Source organism: Bos indicus x Bos taurus, chromosome 15 (assembly GCF_003369695.1).
Source record: "Bos indicus x Bos taurus breed Angus x Brahman F1 hybrid chromosome 15, Bos_hybrid_MaternalHap_v2.0, whole genome shotgun sequence".
Classification (NCBI taxonomy): Eukaryota; Metazoa; Chordata; class Mammalia; order Artiodactyla; family Bovidae; genus Bos; species Bos indicus x Bos taurus.
The window spans coordinates 80,310,898-80,332,935 of NC_040090.1; positions in this window are offsets into that span (position 1 = coordinate 80,310,898).

The window sequence follows — 22,038 nt, forward strand, 5'->3', positions numbered from 1 at the left end:
TGGAGAAGGAAATGGCAACCCACTCCAGTGTTCTTGCCTGAAAAATCCATGGACGGCAGAGCCTGGTGGGCTGCTGTCTATGGGGTCGCACAGAGTCGGACAAGACTGAAGTGACTTAGCAGCAGCAGCAGCTGAAATCATTTACAGCACTGAGCACACAGGCCACAATGCACTTGCTTGATCGCGGGTGGCTTTGTGCACATATTGCCTCCATCTAAAAAGCTGCAGCGTTGCTGCCTGTCACGGCTGTGTCTATGGGTCACCCATGAGAGGACAGAATACAGTGTGGGTGCTGCTATGGGTGCTTCGTCAACCAGGAGAGAACATGCTATGGCTTCTGTGTGAGTCAGGAGACAGGTTGTGTTTTGTTAGGTTATGCTATGGCTGCTGCATCAGCCACGAGAGAATAAACTTGTCTGTCATTTCTATGGCTCCTCAAGTCTTCCAGACTCTTAGCTTGCACCTTGTCTACCACGGATTCAACAAACAGTGTGCACAGTGAGATACAGCTGTACAGCTGGTGATGCGGACAAGATGAAGAGCACTACAACTGGCTTAGTCAGCAGGATACCCAGCAGGTTGGGGAGCCTGAGGTGCCATTGGATGGAGGAAGCCAGTGGCCACCATATAGCACGTGGTACCAGGTGGCTGCAATCTTCTTGGTGTGGGCTCCAGTGGAAGACTGTGAAACAGTAGATGGTTCACCAGATAGTATTGAAAAGATGTTACAGGATGTGCATTCTCATTTTCTGAACAAGGTGGCAGGGACTGCCACTGGCACTGTGGGGTGGATTTTCCTGACTCCCTTGAAGGCAAATATGAATAGCGCCGTTTGCAATGCTGCACCGGTACACAGTGTGCAGAGGTGCTTGGAGGAACTAGAGCGACATACATTGGCGTTAGAACTAACAACAGCAACAACAAATAGAAAAGGTCAATAAAATTAAGATCTGGTTCTTTGAAAAGACAAATTAAGTTCATTGCTAAGTCTTTAGCTGATTCAGCAAGGCAAAAAAGAAATGCCCAAATACATAGGAACCCTATGGTCCTGAAGAACCCAGCATCTCTAACAAGGAGGCAGGAAGTGATGGTGATGATGCACATTGTGACATGTCACGTCCCCGCTTGGCAGAGAGGTATGTTGTGCAGCAGAAAGTGAAGCATGAGCAGCCTATGGTCCAGGGAGGGCATCCTTAAGGGGTCCCCATGTCATGTGACTGAGGTCATGACATATCAACCATATATTCCAGTGGAGTTGGTCAACTTGTGTAAGCAATGTTGGCAAAGCAAGGGAAATCCTTGGCAGCACGGCTCTTGCGAATTTGGGACATAGGGGTGGACAGTATCCTGTTTTCTGGGGACAAAGTAGAACTATTGGCATCTATAACGACTCACTCCTCGTTGGGACAAAGGTTGCAGAAAACTAGGCGACCCATGCAGTGTGCGCGTAACCAATCACACACCCTCATGGAACGGATTAATGCTGCCATCCTCACCATGTGGTCCAATGCCAAAGAGCTCCCAGATACTGTGAGGAAGTGACATACTTATGGCGAGTTGACCCAAGTAGTGAGAGAACTAGGCATGAAACAGTCGATATTTAATCCAAATACCTGAGGCCCAAGTGATGAGCGTTTTACTGGCAACATTTGAGATGCCATTTTGAACAATGCCCTGTCTACTGCTTTTGGATCTCTGATTGCTATTCTTGCATCCTATATGGGGCACCCCATCTATGAGGTGACCTTGATGGTGGCTAGTTTGGAAGAAGTAGAGAAAGAGTGGCAGTCAAAGGGGATTAGAAGTGTGAAGACCCCAAAAGTGGCCCGAGCTGGTAAAGACCCTGTCTAGATGATGATAATGCAAATGTGGGCTGGTTTGCTAGCAGTGAGAGTAGGCAGAAATCAAACTGATAGACAGCCCCATGCTCTGCTCCTAGAGCTGTGGAGGCAACTGAGACCAGAGCAGCAGTTTACCAAGCTTGGGAAGCACCCACAGCAAGAGATACAGGCAGTTCAGTTAAAAGATTACACGGTGCCCTAGGATGATCCTTTTGATGATGCCTTTTGCCAATTTGAATAGGGCTCAGATCAAGGTGTCCTCCTGAAGAGCCCAAGCAGGGACCAGAGGCCTCATGTAGAACAGTGTGCTGTAAAGTCTGTGTCCTTCCTTGAAGATTTAGAACAATGTACTATAAAGGCTACATCCTGGGATAAAGGCTGTGTCCCATGATGTGCTACTAAGTTCTGATTCTCTTGCAGATTTAGAACATGTGAAAGCATTTACAATCTTATGGGTGGGCTGTGAATGCCATAAAGTCCACTCTTTGAAGGGGTTGGCCCCACACCTGTGGGGGGTTTTGCAGGTCCTTGGTGAGAAATCCCATAGGGGTGAAGTTGCCCCTGTGGGAGCTTTCCTCAAATTTCACAAGGACAGGCGGTGAACTGGACTTGGCCATGGAAGATAAAGGCACCCCACATGCAGTGGGTGACTCTTCAAGTCCCATAAGGGCAAGGACTGCAACATGAGTTCCTGGTGATACCTAACTGGGTTTTGTTATGTGTTGGTGATGTAACTGTGTTGTAGATACTGCTGTTGCAAGATGTAAATCCATGGGTCAGTGTTACTCACCAAGGGAATATCACAGACTATGGACTGCACATAGAATGTGAGGTGAGAGACCCTGAAGGGGTGGAGTGTGAGGAGACCAAATTAGCCAAGATGGCGTGTTCAGGTTTTCTTGCCCCACACTGTGTAAATAGTAACTGTGTAAGAGCTGAGGTCACTTACAGCACTGAGCACGCACAGCATGAGGTATTTTTTGGTCACGGGTTGCTCTGTGCAGGACACATGTATGGGCTTCACCTAAGAAAGTGGCCACATTACTGCTTGTCCCAGCTGAGTTCATTGGGTCACCCACAAAAGGGGAGAATATAGCGTGGCTGCTCCTATGGCTACTGCATCAGCCAGGAGAGAATAAACCCATCTGTAGTTCCTACTTCCTATGCTCCCTGAGTCTTCTTCCAGCCTCTTAGCTTCCACCTTGTCTACCAAGGGTTCAACGAACACTGTGCACAGTGAGATACAGCAAGACAATTGCCGACATGGGCTGGATGAAGAGCATTGTAAGTAGTTTTTGGAATCTTGTTGCCTACTAACAATAAACTCTCTTGTTCATCTTGAAATGTCTTTATTTAGCCTATTTAGTCTTTATTTTTTAAAAGTTTGTTTTGCCGGACATTAGGTTTTTTATTAGAAGTTTTTTACTTTCAACATTTTGAATATGTTCTCCTACTCCCTTCTGGCCTCTACATCTTATAAATAATGAGTCACTTTTCTCTTATTACTTTCAAGATTTTTCTCTTCATCTCTGGCTCTCATTTTGGCTATAAAGTGTCTATTTGTGAATCCCTTTGTGTCTATCCTATTTGGAATTCATTGAGCACCTTGGGTGTGTAGGTCAGGGTTTTTCATCAAACTTGGGATGTTTTCAGTCATTATTCCTTTGAAATATTTTTAATATTTCTTTCTCTTTTTATTCTCCCTGTGATACCCCTATTACACATATATTAGTGACCTTAATAGTGTCCCACACTTCTCTAAGACTCTATTCATATATTTTAACCTTTTTTCTCCTTTCTGTTCTTCTTATTGTATCAGTTCAGTTCAGTCACTCAGTCATGTCCAACTCTTTGTGATCCCACGGACTGCAGCACACCAGGCTTCCCTGTCCATCACTAACTCCTGCAGCTTGCTCAAACTCATGTTCATCAAGTCAGTAACGCCATCCAGCCATCTCATCCTCTGTCATCCCCTTCTCCTCCAGCCCTCAATCTTTCCCATCATCAGGGTCTTTTCTAAGGAGTCAGTTCTTCGCATTAGGTTACCAAAGTATTGGAGCAATATCAATACTTCAGCATCAGTCTTTCCAATGAATATTTAGGATTGATTTCCTTTAGAGTTGACTGGTTTGATATCCCTGCAGTCCAAGGGACTCTCAAGAGTCTTCTCCAACACCACAGTCCAAAAGAATCAATTCTTTGGTGCTCAGATTTCTTTAGGTCCAATTCTCACATCCATAGCTTTGACTATACAGACCTTTGTTGGCAAAGACTTTGTTTTATTGTATAATCTCTACTGATTTATTTTTGTTTGTTGATTCTTTTGCCAGCACAAATCTGCTGTAAAAACCCTTCTCGTGAAAATTTCCTTACAATTGTTGTACTTCCAAATCCAGAATTTTCAATTGACTCTTTTCTAATGTCTATTTGTTGAGGCATCATCTTTATACCTTCCTTTAATTCTTTAAATATGGCTTCCTTTTTTCCTTGGGCATGTTTATTATCCTGTTTTGAAGTCTTGATTGATAGGTCCACCTTGTAGACCCTTTCAACTGCCATGTGGGTAGTTACTATTACCTGCTTATTTTCAGTTTATGGGTCATATGTTCTTCCTGTTTCTTTGTATGCTTCATATATTTTTGTTGAAAACTAAATAGTGTACTATAAAAAAAAAATACTGGATGCTGACCTCCATCTTCAGGAGCTGTTTTGGTTACTGCTTGCACAGACATTTGTTTATTTAGTGACTCAGCTTACCTATTTCCATACCAGTGTGTGCCTTCTGATATTGCTGCTCATATTTGCTTTTCCTTGTTTTCAGGTTTTGATCTGGCCATCTAGGTATGCCAGTTCTTGCTTCCTGGGTATGCCAGTTATTGATTCAATGTTAGATTTTTACCCTTGATCTTTACATGTATAAATGTTGTTTGAAGCCTGATTAGGGAGTTTATTATTATTATTTTGCCTCACATTCAGCCAGTGATGACTAGTTTGGACACTCCTGCTCTGTTTTCTTCTCTTTTTTCTTTTTTTTAAATTTTATTTTATTTTTAAACTTTACATAATTGTATTAGTTTTGCCAAATATCAAAATGAATCCGCCACCAGTATACATGTGTTCCCCATCCTGAACCCTCCTCCCTCCTCCCCCCCCATACCATCCCTCTGGGTCGTCCCAGTGCTCTAGCCCCAAGCATCCAGTATCGTGCATTGAACCTGGACTGGCATCTCGTTTCATACATGATATTTTACATGTTTCAATGCCATTCTCCCAAATCTTCCCACCCTCTCCTTCTCCCATAGAGTCCATAAGACTGTTCTATACATCAGTGTCTCTTTTGCTGTCTCGTACACAGGGTTATTGTTACCATCTTTCTAAATTCCATATATATGCGTTAGTATACTGTATTGGTGTTTTTCCTTCTGGCTTACTTCTTCTCTTTTTTCATGAGAGGATGTTTCACTGGGCAAGCAAATAATCTTCAAAATTGTCAGGGATGACTGGAGATTCATCATGAGTTTTGTTATACTTATGCCAGTGAGGGTTCATTCTAAGTTGATGGGTCTGTTTCAGTTTATGGAATGCTTTCAAGTCTGTTCCACATATTGCAGTGATTGCTTCTGAGTAGGTGCAGTCTAGTGCATGTATATAGATTTCCTGATCCCCAGGGTAACTGATTATAGGAGTGTTCTTCTTGGTTGTTTCTTGTCTTGGTGCTATTAAACTTCTAACTGCTCTACTGTTTTTCTTGTACCCCAGGGCTGTCAGCCTTCTTTTAATTGCTTTTCAATAAGATCTTCAATGTTGTTATTTATTTATTTTTTTGACAAGCCCCTTAAGCATGGAGTTCTCACAGTTTCTCCCAGATAAAGTCAGGCCCCTCAGATAGAACTGTGGAATTCTTTGTCCCTATAGCTTATGCTTCCACCTGGGTAGAAGCCCTATGCTTTGCACTGAAGCTGAGGATTGGGAACAGCTTTTCCTGGAATGATAGTCCTACTCTATGAGTGTGTACTTGAATGGGTGGTTGGCACCTTATGATCTTACTTTTGCATTTCCTAGTCTGTTAGTGAGTTGGAGGTGGTGATAATAGTGCCCCAAAGTTTTGGGTCTGCTACACTTAGTATAGAGCTTTCTGATAAATCTTTCCCTTTGGGGGCAAAATCGTAGTCCCAGACTGACAGCTATTATGAGAACGAACTTCAGTGCTCTTGGTCAGACTTTCCTGGAGTACAATGGCTATGGTTGAGCTTTCATAATACAGAAGTTCTGGTGGTAAGGGACCTGGTTGTTGCTCTAATACCATCAGATCAGATCAGTCACTCAGTTGTGTCCGACTCTTTGCAACCCCATGAATAGCAGCAGGCCAGGCCTCCCTGTCCATCACAAACTCCCGGAGTTCACTCAGACTCACGTCCATCAAGTCAGTGTTGCCATCCAGCCATCTCATCCTCTGTCATCCCCTTCTCCTCCTGCCCCCAATCCCTCCCAGCATCAGAGTCTTTTCCAATGGGTCAACTCTTCGCATGAAGTGGCCAAAGTACTGGAGTTTCAGCTTTAGCATCATTCCTTCCAAAGAAATCCCAGGGCTGATCTCCTTCAGAATGGACTGGTTGGATCTCCTTGCAGTTCAAGGGACTCTCAAGAGTCTTCTCCAACACCACAGTTCAAAAGCATCAAATCTTCGGTGCTCAGCCTTCTTCACAGTCCAACTCTCACATCCATACACGACCACAGGAAAAATCATAGCCTTGACTAGACGGACCTTTGTTGGCAAAGTAATGTCTCTGCTTTTGAATAGGCTACCTAGGTTGGTCATAACTTTCCTTTCAAGGAGTAAGCATCTTTTAATTTCATGGCTGCAGTCACCATCTGTAGTGATTTTGGGACCCAGAAAAATAAAGTCTGACACTGTTTCCACTCTTTCCCCATCTATTTCCTATGAAGTGGTGGGACCGGATGCCATGATCTTCATTTTCTGAATGTTGAGCTTTAAGCCAACTTTTTCACTCTCCTCTTTCACTTTCATCAAGAGGCTTTTGAGTTTCTCTTCACTTTCTGCCATAAGGGTGGTATCATCTGCATATCTGAGGTTATTGATATTTCTCCTGGCAATCTTGATTCCAGCTTGTGTTTCTTCCAGTACAGCATTTCTCATGATGTACTCTGCATATAAGTTAAATAAGCAGGGTGACAATATACAGCCTTGATGAACTCCTTTTCCTATTTGGAACCAGCCTGTTGTTCCATGTCCAGTTCTAACTGTTGCTTCCTGACCTGCATACAAATTTCTCAAGAGGCAGATCAGGTGGTCTGGTATTCCCATCTCTTTCAGAATTTTCCACAGACCCAGATAATCACGATGGTGTGATCACTCACCTAGAGCCAGACATCCTGGAATGTGAAGTCAAATGGGCCTTAGAAAGCATCACTACGAACAAAGCTAGTGGAGGTGATGGAATTCCAGTTGAGCTATTCCAAATTCTGAAAGATGATGCTGTGAAAGTGCTGCACTCAATATGCCAGCAAATTTGGAAAACTCAGCAGTGGCCACAGGACTGGAAAAGGTCAATTTTCATTCCAATCCCAAAAAAAGGCAATGCCAAAGAATGCTCAAACTATGGCACAATTGCACTCATCTCACAGGCTAGTAAAGTAATGCTCAAAATTCTCCAAGTAAGGCTTCAGCAATATGTGAACCATGAACTTCCTGATGTTCAAGCTGGTTTTAGAAAAGGCAGAGGAACCAGAGATCCAATTGCCAACATCTGCTGGATCATGGAAGAAGCAAGAGAGTTCCAGAGAAACATCTATTTCTGCTTTATTGACTATGCCAAAGCCTTTGACTGTGTGGATCACAATAAGCCATTATTAACTGAGACTTAGTAGGTTTTAGTGAATGAATGTTTCTCCACTGACTATATGCCCTGAGGACAATTCCCAAAGATTTTAATAATTGTTTTTAGGTTGTTTAGTAGGTATATGATTATCCTTCTAACAACTGATCCTAGAGAAACAATATTTATACACAAAAATTATTCTCAACTCCTACTTCACAATATTAACTTGAAATGGATCATAGCTCTAAACTTAAAAATCTAAAATTATAAATTTTCTAGCAAAACACTTAGAAGAAAATAATTTTGACTTTTTATTAGAGAACAATTTCCTGTATAACTCCCCAAATCATGAAGCATAAGAGAAAAAATTTCAAGCTTTGCTTCATCAAAATTAAAAATTCCTCCTGTTTAAAACTTACTGTTAGGAAAATGGAATGAAAAGCTGCAGAGTAGGATAACTTCTTTATAAAGCATGGTCAGAATTATAACAAATTCATCAATTTAATTTTAAAAAAAGTCCAGGACTCAATTAAAAATGTACAAAAATGAACAGAAACTTCACCAAGTAAGGTATACACATGGCCAGGAAGCCAACTGTAAGTTGTTCAATTTCATTTGTTGTCAGAGATTTGCAAATTAAAATTACAGTGAGATATCACTATATACATATAAGAATTGTTCAGTTGCTGTCATGTCTGATTCTTTTCCAACCCAGTGGACTGTAACCCACCAGGCTCCTTTGTCCATGGGATTTCCTAGGCAAAGGACTAGAATGTGTTGCCATTTCCTTCTCCAGGATATCTTCTCAATCCAGGGATCAAACCCATGTCACCTATATTGGTAGAAAGATTCTTTACCACTAAGCCACCAGGGAAGCCCCCACATTAGAAAGAATTAGATCAATGGAACAAGATAGAGAGCCCAGAAATAAACCCACTCACATATGATCAATTAACCTACATCAAAGAAAGCAGGAATATACAATGGAGGAAAGACAGTCTCTTCAATAAGTGATCCTGGGAAAACTGGACAGCTACATGTAAAAAATGAAATTAGAAAATTTCTCACCTTACATGCAAAAATAAATTTCCAGTGGATTAAAGAACTAAGTTAAAACCAAATACCATAAAACTTCTGGAGGAAAACATTGGGAGACTCTTTGCAATGAAGTCACAGAAAGATTTCTTTTTGGCTTTGTTTCCTAAAGTAAAGGAAATAAAAGCAAAAATAAAGAAACGGGACTTAATTAAATTTAAGCACTTTAGCATAAGAAAGGAAACCATCAACAAAACAAAAAGACAACCTACCAAGAAGGAAAAATATTTGCCAATGATATGAACATAAGTGATTAATATATACATATATGTATATATTATGTGTAATATATATGTATACATATATGCATATAATACATATAATATAATGCAATATTATGTTATATATTAATATAATATAATATTGAATAAACAAATGGGACCTAATTAAATTTAAGCACTTTAGGATAAGAAAGGAAACCATCAACAAAACAAAAAGACAACCTACCAAGAAGGAAAAATATTTGCCAATGACATGAACATAAGTGATTAATATATACATATATGTATATATTATGTGTAATATATATGTATATGCATATAATACATATAATATTATGCAATATTATATTATATATTAGTGTATACTATGTATTATAACATATTATAATAAAATATGAAATTATATAATATAATATATAATTTACTTAGTGTATAATTATATATTACAATGGATTATAATATTATTTATATATAAATTATGATATTGTATTTAATATGTTATATGTTATATTATAATGCATATACTATTATAATAATATCTAATATGTCATATATAATATTATTATAAAAATATAATATATAATTATATGTATGATATATAATCATATAATATATAATTATATATTATAATCATATATTATTTATAATATTTTTCATGTATATATTTATATACAACATATAATATTATATAACATAATTAATAAAATATAATATAATGTAACAATATAATATATAATAAATATAATATATAATATTATGTAATATATATATTATATGAATGAATAATATATAAATATAATATTTAATAATATATTATTGTAAGGTTACAATATATAATATAATATCTATTATTACATACATTATATCATGTATCATAATAGTATATATATTATATATAAGTATATTATATCATTATATCATAATATATTATTATCATGTATAAAATTATATATTCTTTTACTATTCAATAATTATATATTGTTATATATAGTATATATAATTACATATAATTAATAAATATAATAATGAACATATTATATCATATGTATAATATATGTTATATACTGTATTATATTATATACAGTATATAATATATAAATTTCATATTATGTAATATATAAATTATTACCTTATAATATATAATATTAGAGTATATATGTTATATATAAAACATATGTTATATATATGTTGTATATATTATAATAATATATATGATATAATATAAATTATATTATATTATATAATATATAATATGTTAATTACAGCATTATATAATATATATTATATAATATTGTATATAAATATATTGCATGTAATATAATATATAATAAATTTATAACATATAATTTGTAGAATATAAAATTATACTATTTATGATATACTATATCATTATAATATTATATATTATAATTATAAAATTATGATATACATAACATAATATATATTATATATATTACTTATTTGTATAGCCACTGTGGACAGCAGCCTGGGTGTTTGTCAAAAAACTAAAAGTAGAACTAACAAAGGACTTAGAAATTCCACTCAAGTAGATATCTGGAAAAAATGAAAACGCTTGTTCGAAAGGATGCACCCCCATGTTCATAGTATCATTAGTTAAATTTGCCAAGATATAGAAGCAATCTAAGTGTCCATCATCAGATGAATGGATAATGAAGACATGGTACATATATACAATTCAACACTACTCAACCAGATAAAAAGAATGAGAATTTGCCATTTATAGCAACATGGATGGACGTGGAGGGCATTATGTCAGTGAAATAATTCAGACAGAGGAAGGTAAATACTCTATGATATATGTGTAATCTAAAATATACAACAAACTAGTGAATTAAAAAGAAAAAAGCTGATTCATAAACATAGAGAATGAACTAGTCATTACCACTGGAAAGTGGTAGGAAGGGTACTATAAGAGTGGAGGAGTGGGAGGAGCCGACTTTTTTGGTTTAAGATAGGCCCAAGGATGTGTTGTAGAACACAGAAAATATAGCCAATAATTTGCAATAATTGTATCAATAACTGTAAAGTAAACTTTAAAATTTAATAAAAGATTTAAACTTTTTTAAAATTGAAAATTATTTAATATATAATTGACATTAAAAAAGCAAGAGTCAACTATAAGTTGTATTGTTGTAGCTGTTGTTTTAATAAGTAACATACTTTATGAAACTTCATAGGTTAAAAGTAGAATAATTTCTTTTTGATAACATTTTGCTTCAACCTAGAGAATTTATTTTAGTACTTCTTGTCTTGAAGTTTTATGAAAGATGAATTAGCTTTAAATTTGCATTTCTAAATATGTTTCTATTCTACCTTAATTTTTGAAGGATTTTTTTACTGGTAGAATTCTAAGAGCTTGTTTTTATTTTTAAAACTTCAACATATCAAAGATGTTATTTCATTGACTCCTTGATTTTATTTTTCCTGATGAGAAGTTAGCTGAACTTGTTATATTTGCTTCCCTCTAAGGCAATGGCACCCCACTCCAGTACTCTTGCCTGGAAAATCCCATGGACGGAGAAGCCTGGTAGGTTGCAGTCCATGGGGTCGCTAAGAGTCGGACACGACTGAGTGACTTCACTTTCACTCTTCACTTTCATGCGTTGGAGAAGGAAATGGCAACCCACTCCAGTGTTCTCGCCTGGAGAATCCCAGGGACGGGGGAGTCTGGTGGGCTGCCGTCTATGGGGTCGCACAGAGTCGGACATGACTGAAGCGACTTAGCAGCAGCAGCATGTAATGTGCATATATTTTTTTACTCAGCTGCCATTAAAAATTTATCTTCATTTTGATTTTAACATTTAAATACAATACACCTACATTTTTCTTTACGTTCTTCCTATGAATTTATCTGAAACTCCAGTACTTTGGCCACCTCATGCGAAGAGTTGACTCACTGGAAAAGACCCTGATGCTGGGAGGGATTGGGGGCAGGAGGAGAAGGGGATGACAGAGGATGAGATGGCTGGATGGCATCACTGACTTGATGGATGTGAGTCTGAGTGAACTCTGGGAGTTGGTGATGGACAGGGAGGCCTGGCGTGCTGTGATTCATTTGGTCACAAAGAGTCAGACACGACTGAGTGACTGAACTGAACTGAACTGAAGCTATTAAGATCTTTGTTCTCTTAAATTTAGCAAAAAATGGGACTTTATCTCTTCAAATATTTATTTTGTCCCATTTTTTATGTTCTATTTTGTCACAATTTTCTGGGACATCAAATACTCATATATTAGATTGATAATGTTCTAAAATCTCAGATCCTCGATTCTGTTTTGAATTTTTCTTTTCATCTTTTTCTTTTGCTATAAGCATGCACAATCTTTATTGATTTATTTTACTGATTGTAAATTATTTCTTCTCTTGTGTGCTTGCATGCTCAGTCACTCAATCCTGTCTGACTCTTTGTCATCCCAAAGATTGTGCCTGACCTTTTTTTTTTTTTTTGCCTCTGTCCATGGGATTTTCTAGATAAGAATGCTAGAATCTCACCATCTAGCAATCTTGCTAGAATTTTGCTAGAAAGGTTTCCATTTCCTTTTCCATCTCATGCATACAGTATGTTGTTAATAATAATCCCACCATAGTCATTTGTCATTTCTGATACTGTGTTATTCATCTCTAGCATTTCCTTTTTTTATTGTTTGCTTCTCTCTAATGAAGTTTCCACATATTCACACATGTTGTTCACATTTGCCTTAGATCTTTTAACATAACCTTAAAGTATCTACTTGTTTGATCACATTTGGATGAAATTCCTGACCCAAGTTCTGAATCAGAAATTCTAGCCTAATTCTGGGAGAAGGCGATGGCACCCCACTCCAGTACTCTTGCCTGGAAAATCCCATGGATGGAGGAGCCTGGTAGGCTGCAGTCCATGGGGTCACTAAGAGTCAGACACGATTGAGCAACTTCACTTTGACTTTCCACTTTCATGCATTGGAGAAGGAAATGGCAACCCACTCCAGTGTTCTTGCCTGGAGAATCCCAGGGATGGGGGAGCCTGGTGGGCTGCCGTCTCTGGGGTCGCACAGAGTCGGACACGACTGAAGTGACTTAGCAGCAGCAGCCTAATTCTGATAACTACTTTATCTCTTAACAACAGAGGTATTTTTCTTGTCTTGTGTATTCCAATTTTTTGATTGAATTCTGAACATGTCGTATAAGAATAATAGAGATTGATGTCAATAATGACTTTTCTGAACATGCCTCTTTTCCTGCCAGACTGAAGGACTGACTCAAAAAAAATTTTTTTTTTTTAATTTGAACTGAATTTGGCTTGTTGTTGCTTTAGTTACATTAAGGACATTACAGTTTTCAAACACCTCCTAGAGTGACTTGTAGGCATCTTGAGCTAAATGTGAGATCTTGGATGCTACAGGTTTTCTCTCAGTGTTTTTGTTCTACCTTCCTATTTCATCAGATTCTTTATATCGGTGCAATACTCCTGTCACTCTTCCCAAGGTATATTGCTAACACTTCACAGTCAATTGAAGTCATATTATGGGGGCAGAGGTGTTTCTTAGTTATTCTGCTCTTGCCTTAGTCTAGGGTAGGCTATTTGCATGTAAACTCCAGGGAGAGACTTTTTTCAGCATTCTTGCTTTTCCTGAAATGCCAGTAATTTCTATCTCTCACTCAGTCCAGAGTCCAGAGTCCAGAGAGCAGGCAAGTCTTCTACTCTTCCTCAGTGCAACCCATCTATATTTTATACAATTGTAGGGTAGGGGATGGAGAAGGCAATGGCAACCCACTCCAGCACTCTTGCCTGGAAAATCCCATGGATGGAGGAGCCTGGTAGGCTGCAGTCCACGGGGTCACTAGGAGTAGGACACTACTGAGTGACTTCACTTTCACTTTTCACTTTCATGCATTGGAGAAGGAAATAGCAACCCACTCCAGTGTTCTTGCCTGGAGAATCCCAGGGACGGGGGAGCCTGGTGGGCTGCCATCTCTGGGGTCACACAGAGTTGGACATGACTGAAGTGATTTAGCTTAACAGGGTAGGGGATAGAGAGGATTTCAATTCTTTCTTCCTATACTGCAGCCTCCTCCCCACAAAAAGCAGCAGAAATCTGCTTTACATCAGTTTAGGATTCTAGGAATGAATACATTTCCTACTCCACTCTAGTGGCAGATGGAAAAGGATTTATTTTGTCAAAAAAGGTGATAAACTCTTTCTCTGTGTACTAAGGTGATCTTCAGCATGAGGGGTTAGACAAATATAGAAGTCTGCAGAAATGCCAAGTGACTTTTGTACAAAATGATGTTTTTAACACCGATGAAGCAAGTATGGCAGCTTCATATGAATCTCAGATACATATATGATTCAAAGCAGAAGTTACTCAGCAAAACAGATTCTGTTGACCTACTTTTTAGATTTCCACAATTTCAACAGATAGTCTCATTAAACTAAAAATAGAACTGTTATATCTGTTTTCTTTTACTTTCTCCTTCTCTTTCACATTGAAGGCAACCAGCTTTAATTAAAAAAAAAAAAAAAAAAAAAAACAGCTAAAATACCATGCCAACCATCAGTGGTTGTCTCATCTTTGTAAAATCACTTAGTATCCCTAAAGCTCACTTTCTTCATCCCTCAAATGAGATGATTTACTTACTCTAACAGTCTGATAGACAGCTTGCAAAGGATAAGTATTAATTGCCAGGTGGCTCTAGTTGTAAAGAGCCCACCTTCCAATGCAAGAGACATAAGAGATGCGGGTTTGACCCCTGGGTCTGGAAGATCCCCTAGAGATGGGCATGGCAACCCACTCCAGTATTCTTGCCTGGAGAATCCCATGGACAAAGGAGCCCAGAGGACTATAGTCCATAGGGTTGCAGAGAGTTAGACATGACTGAAGTGACTTCTCATGCACATGCAAGTGTATTGAACAATAAATATGAGGGTTATTACCTACTTGTATTTTCTCCTTAATAAAGATATATCTGATTTTTACATATGCTGTTCCAATAGAGTTTATTTTGGAGGCTTGACTGATGAATTACTGTTTCTTTTTTTCCATTTATGGCTCTTTAAGCATTCCCACTATTGCTTTGTATTTATTCAAATAGTTATTGACTGTTGTAATTAATCGTGTATCTCACATGTATTGCCATTCGAGAACAAATTATCTGTTGTTGCTGTTCAGTCACTAAGTCATGTCTGACTCTTTGTGATCCCATGGACTTTAGCATGTCAGGCTTCTCTGGTCACCACTATCTCCTGGAGCTTGCTCAAATTCACGTCCACTGAGTTGGTAATGCTATCTAAACATTTCATCCTCTTTAGTCCCCTTCTCCTTTTGCCTTCAATCTTTCCCAGCATCAGTGATTAAGCACACAAATCTTGACTCCACCTTGTGATTCATCCAATGCAGCATTTCATATGTTATACTCTTCATATACATTAAATAATCGGAGTGACAATATGCAGCCTTGTTGCACTCCTTTCTGTTTTCAACCAGTCATTTGTCCCATGTCCAAATGTATGTCCCATGTAACAAATTATGCTTACATTTAATTTAGAATTAGAGTTTCTCTCATTGCTTAATCCTATGGAGATTTATAAATAAAAATAAATTAATATGAATTTTATTAATAAGATCATCTTAACATCCTTTTGTAGCTATCAAACACTAGCTGACTGTATTAAGACTTATTTTTGTGTGTGTGTGTGCATTAGTCACTCCAGCTTGTTAGTCGTGTCCAACTCTTCACAAGCCCATGGACTGCAGCCCACCAGACTCCTCTGGCAATCGAATTCTCCAGGCACAAATACTAGAGTGGCTTGCTATTTCCTTCTCCAGTGAATCTTAGTTCTCTGTAGTCATTGCACCTGACATTAAGAGACAATAGAGTCAAATTCTTCATTTTACATTTCTTGAAACTTCAAATTATGCACTTACAGTTGAGGTTGAATGTGTATGCTAGCTATCTCTTCTCTATGCAATCATTGTACTTTTAAAAATAAATATCTTGTTTGTTCTTTTTTTGTGTGTGTGTGGCATAATCATTATCTTGTCTTCACTGTCCAATTCCATTTAGGACAAATAACATGCTTCTCTTCATTCATTCTGCCTGCATTTGTGCTAAGTTACTTCAGTCATGTCCGACTCTTTGCAATGCTATGGATTGCAGCCCACTAGGCTCCACTATCCATGTGACTTTCCAAGCAAGAATACAGGAGTGGGTTGCCATGTCCTACTCCAGGGGATCATCCCAACCCAGGGATTGAACCTGTGTTTCTTATGTCTTTTGCATTGTCAGGCAGGTTCTTTACCATCTGAGCCACCAGGGAAACATTTTAGATGTGGCTAATTTAGGACACAGTGGAACTGATGCTGAGGCTGACACTCCAATACTTTGGCCACCTCCTGGGAAAAGTTGACTCATTGGAAAAGACCCTGATGCTGGGAGGGATTGGGGGCAGGAGGAGAAGGGGATGACAGAGGATGAGATGGCTGGATGGCATCACCGACTTGATGCACATGAGTTTGGGTGAACTCTGGGAGTTGGTGATGGACAGGGAGGCCTTGTGTGCTGCAATTCATGGGGTCACAAAGAGTCGGACACGACTGAGTGACTGAACTGAACTGAACTGAATACAGAGGAAGAGTGCACAGGCTTTGGAGTGTTATTTTTGTTCATCCACTCACCTATTACTAGTTATGGAAATGGGGTGGGTTATTATCTCTAAGCTTCAGGTTATCTAACATTAAAATGGAGACAATATTAACACTTTAGATTGTGAAGATTGGGAGAGATACTGCCTGTAAAGTACTTGGCATATTATTTTCATGCTCAGTTGCTTAGTCATGTTTGTTTGTGACCCCTTGGACTGCAGCCCATCAGGTTCCTCTGTCCATGGAATTTTCCAGGCAAGAATACTGGAACAGTTTGTCGTTTCCTCCTCCAAGCAATCTTCTAGGCCTAGGGATTGAACCCATGTTTCCTGCATCTCTTGCATTGCAGGCAGATTCTTTTACTACTGAGCCACCAAAGGAGCCCCTGGCATATTAGTTAGCACTAACCAGTAGCTCAAGAAATGGCACCAATAATGATAGAGGTTATTGTTGTTTCTAATATTGCTATTATATTTCTTAGAATCTAAGTTTCTGGAAGGCAGGAATGAATTTTATTTATGCACAGAATGTTTAAACTGCATGTAGCTTAATGTCACTCAATCAGTACTTTGTTTTTGATGGTTTCCTTTTCCCAGGTAAGTGCTGTCATTTCTAATTTGTAAACTCAAGTGATGGAGCTACATTTATATATCTTGCCCAATAAATACATGTCACTTTTTCAAATATTTCTTGATTATGCTGCTGATTCAGCTGTCCTGTTTCACCTAATCTAGTTGAAGATATTTTGGCCTCCCCTCTCCTTTTGGACATGCTTTGGTTCAAAATGAAAGAAAGACTATTGTTGGTTCAATTAACCTGGCCTAAACACCCCTGAGATTAATTTCTGGATTAACACTGGCACTTTTGCCATTTCATTGTTTTCTTTGGCTCCTTCTGCTACATATAATTTCAAGGTGACAATTCCCTTTGGACTTTTGGCTGAAGGCACTTGTAACTTCCAATTCATTATTTTCTTGATATTTTCTCAGTGCAGAGCATCTGTCTCCATGCAAACCATTTTGGTAGAGGACGCACAAGTCTGTAATAGTAAGATAAATACGATGCCTTGATTATAAGCTTAGGAAACTAAAAATACAGGAGAATTATTTTAAGGTTTTTCAAAACTTTCCATGGATATATCTTATTTATGCTGCTATTTGAGTTTCCAGCAGCTATATTGCTTATGACATATCTCTGTGGAACAACATCAGTCATGGAAAGCAAGTCTGTTCTGCAGATGTTTTATCTAACATTCCCTGCCTACATTATGTGGTCTGACTAAAAAGGATATTAATAAATGGAAAGTTGCATATCTTTAAATAAACAAAGGCTTGCATTTCTTATAGGAAAAAATAAATGAACCAAAATAGTTGTGGAAATATTTTACTGATGTTTTTGACTCATGGCCCTTCTTGCTAAATCTTGTTTGTATTTTTTATTAAAAAGTGTTCAGAACTCCAGTTACTCTCTCCCCCAGCAGGTCACAATCCAGAAGCTGCTAGCTTTCATATCAATTAATTCTTCTAAAGAGAAAATACTGAGTAACTGGACAAATTATTACTGTGATGTCTGTGAAACCCCAAATAATTCAGAGTGTAGCATTTTATAATAGGTCGGACAGTAAACTCAGAGTCAAGAGTCTGAACACTTCTATTTACTGAATATGTAACCTTTAGATAAGTCAATAAATGCATTTGGCCAATGAAGTACCTGCTTTCCCTGGATGATAGGGATATTGGAAAGTCTATAAGAAACAGTAGACATACAAGTTTTTAATGTATGTAGCAAATTAGTTCTCTTTTTACCCATTGAATGAAATATTTCAGTTTTTTTTATGTTACAGTTTCTATCCTGGTTTAAGCATTCCTTTTTCTTTACTTTTTAAGAAGACAGCACTCAATTATTCATTCAACAAATAGCTCTGACTATCTTCTGGTTCTAGCACTGTGGATACAGCAAATCAGGATAAAAAAGGACAAAACTAAACACAGAAAGGACCATTTAGCAAGAGATAGTATGTGGATGTTGTCAAGTTTCAGTGCATTATAGTTTCATTAGTTTCTGTATTAATTCATTAATTTTAGTAAGGCTGAAATAGAGAAAGCCACAAACAAAATAGTAGTACAACAAAAATATAGTTAACTTAAAGAAGCTGTTAATTTGAAATAGCAGTAGTAACATGATATTTAGGTTGACAGAAATGGACACATCCTACATTATGAAAAAAATGTGGCTATAAATTGAGAAATTCAGTTCATCAGCCTGATACATGTAGTGGAAATATCAAGAAAGCTGGGAACTACTACTTTTGTCACATTCAGCTAGAGTTTTGAAAAGCTTGATGTCTGAGTATGGTACTGGCACAAAGACAGAAATATAGATCAATGGAACAAAATAGAAAGCCCAGAGATTAATCCACGCACCTATGGACACCTTATCTTTGACAAAGGAGGCAAGAATATACAATGATTAAAGACAATCTCTTTAACAAGTGGTGCTGGGAAATCTGGTCAACCACTTGTAAAAGAATGAAACTAGAACACTTTCTAACACCATACACAAAAATAAACTGAAAATGGATTAAAGATCTAAACGTAAGACCAGAAACTATAAAACTCCTAGAGGAGAACATAGGCAAAACACTCTCCAACATACATCACAGCAGGATCCTCTATGACCCACCTCCCAGAATATTGGAAATAAAAGCAAAAATAAATAAACAGGACCTAATTAAACTTAAAAGCTTCTGCACAACAAAGGAAACTATTAGCAAGGTGAAAAGACAGCCTTCAGAATGGGAGAAAATAATAGCAAATGAAGCAACTGACAAACAACTAATCTCAAAAATGTACAAGCAACTCCTACAGCTCAATTCCAGAAAAATAAATGACCCAATCAAAAAATGGGCCAAAGAACTAAATAGACATTTCTCCAAAGAAGACATACAGATGGCTAACAAACACATGAAAAAATGCTCATCATCACTCATTATCAAAGAAATGCAAATCAAAACCACTATGAGGTACCATTTCACACCAGTCAGAATGGCTGCAATCCAAAAGTCTACAAGCAGTAAATGCTGGAGAGGGTGTGGAGAAAAGGGAACCCTCTTACACTGTTGGTGGGAATGCAAACTAGTACAGCCACTATGGAGAACAGTGTGGAGATTCCTTAAAACACTGGAAATAGAACTGCCTTATGACCCAGCAATCCCACTGCTGGGCATACACACTGAGGAAACCAGAAGGGAAAGAGACACATGTACCCCAATGTTCATTGCAGCATTGTTTATAATAGCCAGGACGTGGAAGCAACCTAGATGTCCATCAGCAGATGAATGGATAAGAAAGCTGTGGTACATATACACAATGGAGTATTACTCAGCCAATAATAACAATACATTTGAATCCGTTCTAATGAAGTGGAGGATATCCTATTATACAGAGTTAAGTAAGTCAGAAAGAAATACACCAATACAGTATACTAACGCATATATATGGAATTTAGAAAGACAGTAACAATAACCCTGTATACAAGACAGCAAAAGAGACACAGATGTATAGAACAGTCTTTTGGACTCTCTGGGAGAGGGAGAGGGTGGGATGATTTGGGAGAATGGCATTAAAACATGTATAATATCATATATGAAACGAGTTGCCAGCCCAGGTTTGATGCACAATACTGGATGCTTGGGGCTGGTGCACTGGGAGGACCCAGAGGGATGGTACAGGGAGGGAGGAGGGAAGAGGGTTCAGGATGGGGAACACGTGTATACCTGTGGCGGATTCATGTTGATATATGGCAAAACCAATACAATATTGTAAAGTTAAAAAAAATTAAAAATTGAAAAGCTTGATGTCTTGAGGGATATGGAACAATTAGCAAATGATTGAAGGGCATTTTCCAATTTGCACTGATGCATTTAAATTTTCTTGAGAAGGCATATAAATAAAGGTTTACAATGAAAGACTCCCCTCCAAATTCTGTCCAGATGACTTTCACCCTGTCATTCCATCACTTAACATACATGAGTTTAACTGAAGTGTTTTTTCTCTTTTCCTTGTAAGAAAAGATGATAGAGAAGCTTGAATTCTCAGTTTTATTAGTCTCAGCCTCTTTGATCATGTGGAAAATTAACTCAGAGTTACATCTCATTTGAAGAGGATCCCTTCCATTTGAAGGCTTCCCTGGTGGCTCAGACAGTAAAGCGCCTGCCTACAATGCAGGTAGACCCGGGTTTGATCCCTGGGTTGGGAAAATCCTCTGGAGAAGGCAATGGCAACCCACTCCAGTACTCTTGCCTGGAAAATCCAGGGACGAATGGAGCCTGGTAGGCTACAGTCTGTGGGATCACAAAGAGTCGGACACGACTGAGCGACTTCCCTTTCACTTCCACTTGAACAAGAGCTTCCAAAGAAATCTGACTTTTCCTGCCTACATATGGTCTTCCACAGAAACTTTAGAAGCATCGGGTGGATTCGGCGTGGGTGAACTTAAACATGACTTCTCCTCTCTGGAACTTTCTCTTGTGGAGTTAAGAGGTAGTGGCGAGTGTGTGCAGTGCACTACCAGCGACATCTGATATCCTGGTCTCTCTGACCTTCAGTTTCATTTTTTGTAAATGAATAAGAAGGACTAATGTATCTCTTAGATCATTTAACTCAGTGAGGATTTACTGAGCAGCCTGGTGCCAGAGAATACAAAGATGCCTGGAATTCTCTAAGTCATCAGCATGCTTTCAAGGGCATTAATAATTCTTCACTATTCTATTGAATATAGCTTCACTTGGGTAGGGCATGTCACTATTTCTAACATACAACAACTTGTTTACCCTCCTTGTGATTATTATTATTATTATTTCCTGTAGAATCTTCCTTTTCTGGCATGCCTACTTCATCCTTCCTAATCATCTAAATCTTATTCTACCTCAGGGCACAACTCACATCTTTCCCACTTTGGACTATCCTACTCCACAAAACCAGATTGAATTTGTCACCTTACTCTTCAGTTTCTCTTTAATTATTTCAGTTATGTGGTTTCCTAATTAGATTGTAAATACCTGTAGGTCATAAATTATATCCTATATCTCTTGCAGATTCATAGAACTTGCAAAAGTTGCACAATAGATACCTAGTAAATGACAATCCTAATTACCTAGTTAATGTCTTAGCTTTCAGCACACCAAAATGATACAACAAGTGAATCAGATATTTTACCCGTAAGCATATAATTTGTGAACTGCACCTATTTTACTTTTTCAGAGATAAAGTATAATTTATCTAATATCCAAATTTAAAAAGTGACATTTATAGTTTTCTTTTGCCTGCTACATAATGAAATGCAATAATTAACCGGACATTTTCCTTTAGCTGTTTCAATCAAGTAAAATTTTAAGTG